Here is a 3642-nt window from a genome sequence, read left to right as displayed (position 1 = left end):
CAATATCATCATCAAAGCAAAGAGCTGGGTCAGTCTTTCATCTACCCTCATGGAGTAGGAGATGCTTCAGAGGAGCCCAGGAGGCATCACCTTTGTGTCTTCAGCTAGCACTCCTTTGGGAATAGCTGCATTCATGATAGGAAGATGCTTGGCTTGGAACCTTCTAACATTCTGTAGAACTTTGCAACATTTTACAATTGGACCACACACACATACATGAAGCTGCCCTATACAGAATCAGTCCATTAGTTCATCAAGGTCAGTACTGTCTACTCAGACTGGCAGCAGCTCTCCTGTGTCTGGAGCAGTGGTCTTTCACATCACCTACTACCTGATACTTTACTGGAGAGGCCAGGGATTGAACCTGGGACCTTCTGCACATGAAGCAGATGCTCTGCCACTGAGCCACAACCCTTCCCACTTCTACAGGAATAAAATACTAACCTTTAACCACTACTACAAAACAAGATTATTTAAAGTTGATGCCAACATGATTTATAACAGAGGTTCTACTGTAGGCTAATACAATTTATGACTTATGAGCCAGTCACATACAATAGCCCACCTACTGGTACCATACACCTCCTGGTTCTGCTGTGTGCCAGGAGCTGCAAAAAAATGGAGGTAGAAGGTCAAGCACCAAGCATTCCACAACACGTGATTTGTGGACTGCATCTGGGTTAGTTATACATCACATTCCAAACCTCTATAAAATATATTACCTGTATTTCCACCATACAGTGTGCAAATCCGCTCTCACTTCACACTTTCATCAAGCAGAAGAGTTTGGCTGTGGACTTCCAAATACTGCAGAAAGATTTGCCCTGCATACCCATTAATGGCTGTTTCCCAAGCCCTGCTCTTTGTGGGAAGGTGGATAGCAAGAAGAGACATGGTCTTCTCAGTGGTGGGATCTCACTTTTGGAATGCCCTCCCCCTTGAGGCTTGCCTGGTGCCAACCATACTGTGCAAGGAGTTTTATGGTCAGGTTCTAGTATGAGGTCTGTTTTATAGATTTTATTTTGTTTGTTTTGAGCTGTTTTTAATGTCTCGTTTTAGTTGCTGTTGTTTTTACATTCATTTTTGAATGATTTTTTTTTTACTTATAAGCCACCTCAAACAGGACTCTGGAAAACAGACTGTAAATTTCCTAAATAAATACTACATAAATATTATTGTTTGTGCCCACTGCAGTTCAGAATGGAATGGTTCTTTCATAGTGCAAAGAAATAAATAATCACAGACGCATAGGATAACTTTTAGCAGATGGTCCTAAATGTCATTTGATCATTTTTGTGGGTTTATTTTTTAAATTATCCCACTGTTTTAGATGTACCATATAGCTGGATTCCTAGATCCAATGCTTGTTCCTTTTCTTCCTCTTCATATTCATTCACTTGACAGAAGCCATGAAGGCTGCTATAGCCTACAATAATTTTTACTTCCAATAGGCTATTAAAATCTAATTAAGAGTCTATTAAAGATTAAATAATGTTAGAAGTTTAAATGTTGCCAGTGTCTCTTCGAAATGGTTTATGACATGGGGAAATTACCCACTGCCTATCAAAGAGGAGGGCCCCGTTTTGAAAAGAAATAGCTGCTATTGGAATCATCTGTTCTAAGACAATGAGAATTTTTGCTAAGCAACAACGTAACAGGCTCTAGAGAAATCTCCACAAAGCAAGTGATTCATGAAAATTCCTTTTATTTTTCCCCCTTACTATTCTAACAAGAAGAGAATTACAAGTAAGAGAAGATGCTAAACACCAAAAACATCACCACTGTCTCCCAGGAATATGCACCATCCAAGCAAATGGGAATGGAAGCGGCTTTCCACATACTGCTGTTTTAGCTTCCATATAACCCCTGAAAAGTAGGTCAGACTCAGGATGACTGGTCCAAGATCAAAAGCTGATTAATTATGGCATAACTTTTCATAAAGTTCATTTCAGCACATGCATGAACTGTAGGCAGGAGGAATATAACCCAAGTCAACAAAATGCAAGAGCTAAAACTCAGATGTACTCCAGATAAGCACAGTGGCTGGTCACTGCTGCAATAATATCTGATAGCTAAGCTAATTGTACAGATACATGGTGAGAGAAACCCATAATCCCAATTGAGTCCAAATAGGATTTTGGTTTGTCAAGCTACCTTGTCACTTCTAGTTCAGCCATTCATGCTGAAGTCTCCTTTTGAAGTTCTATCACTGGATAATGGTGACTTTCAGGTTAGTACCACAGTATCCTGAGATACTGAGCTTGATCATGGATTTGAACCCATTTCTTTGCAATCCAAATTCAACATGCTAGCAGTCATGAAAAGGAACAAGAAAATACTGTAAATATTACAATATTACAGCGGCTTATCTATAAGAACATTAGTATCGAAGTTGAAGCAAAGACACTCTTGGGGTACTGAGGTCAGATACAGTCACCCCTTTCATCTATTTTCATTTCACATGTTCCAGAGCCAAATTCTGGGAATGAAACTAAATTTCACACTTGAAAAAAACTCAAGACTGAAGTCCAGTGATACATAAACCAAGCCTCATGCTTGCAGCTTATTATCCCAGCTAACAAATGCAATAGAGAGTCTACCATATAAATAGGTTTATAGATTGGCAGGCTATTCTCTATTGACTGCCAACCCCATATTTCTATGCCTTGGGGGATTGTGGAAGTCAGTGATTGTTGTTTTACAGCTCTAAACAAAATTTATAAACCAATGAAAAGAATTACAGGGGGGGATCTGCATATTGTAAGATAAAGAATCGTTATCAAGCACCAAGTATTTTGTTACTATTAGATGTCTTTTTAGTACTGATATTTGCCTGCAATGTCTGGAGCATGGGAAAGAGTTTGTTACAATGTACAATGGGGGGAAATCCTCTGCGTGCCATTCTGGCAGCAATTTAAACATGATACCTAGACATGTGCTGTGTGACATGCTGGACTCTGCTAGGGTTGCCAGCCTCTGGTGGTGCCTGCACACTTCCAGGAACTACCACTGATCTCCAGATGACAGAGATCATATCTCCCTGAGAAAACAGCTGCTTTGGAGGATGGCCTCCATGCCTTATAGCCTGCTGAGGGTCCTCCCCTCCCAAACCCCACCATCTCTAGGCTCCACCCTCAAATCTCCAGGAATGTCCCAACACGGACTTGGCAGCCCAAACTTAGGCACAGAGCAAACAAGCAAGGAGGAGGATGCCAATAACAGAATCGACCAAACATACAAAAGCAACCTTGAAGAATAGAAACAAATCTGTTTTTGAAAATATATATATATATTTATTGTGATATGAGATAAGCTATCATGTAAAGTGCAAATAAAGTACAAAGTGCATAATTACATTGAAAGACATACAGTTACAAGTGGGACGTAAACCCCGCTGCATACAATCTTAAAAGGACTGAGCAGTCCCTTTAAGATTGTGTGCAGCAGGGTTTACGTCCGGCTTGTAACTGTATGTCTTTCAATGTAATTATGCACTTTGTACTTTATTTGCACTTTACATGATAGCTTATTTTATAGCACTATAAATATTTTTGCAAAAAAAAGATTTTGTTTATATTCTTCAAGGTTGCTTTTGTATGTTTGGTCGATTCCAAATTCTGGCACAAGCTTTCTCTCCTCCCC

At 39.7% G+C, this 3642-nt stretch overlaps 1 non-coding gene across 1 annotated transcript; it reads right to left on the bottom strand.

The window, feature by feature from the left end:
* Positions 1-343: 343 nt before the first annotated feature.
* Positions 344-415, bottom strand: TRNAM-CAU. Its single transcript has one exon. It is a non-coding gene; the product is annotated as a tRNA-Met (tRNA).
* Between the last annotated feature and the right edge of the window lie 3227 nt (positions 416-3642).

The sequence above is a fragment of the Gekko japonicus genome, unplaced genomic scaffold (assembly GCF_001447785.1).
Source record: "Gekko japonicus isolate JY-2015 unplaced genomic scaffold, Gekko_japonicus_V1.1 scaffold1036, whole genome shotgun sequence".
Lineage (NCBI taxonomy): Eukaryota > Metazoa > Chordata > Lepidosauria > Squamata > Gekkonidae > Gekko > Gekko japonicus.
This window is presented reverse-complemented; position numbering and strand designations above follow the sequence as displayed.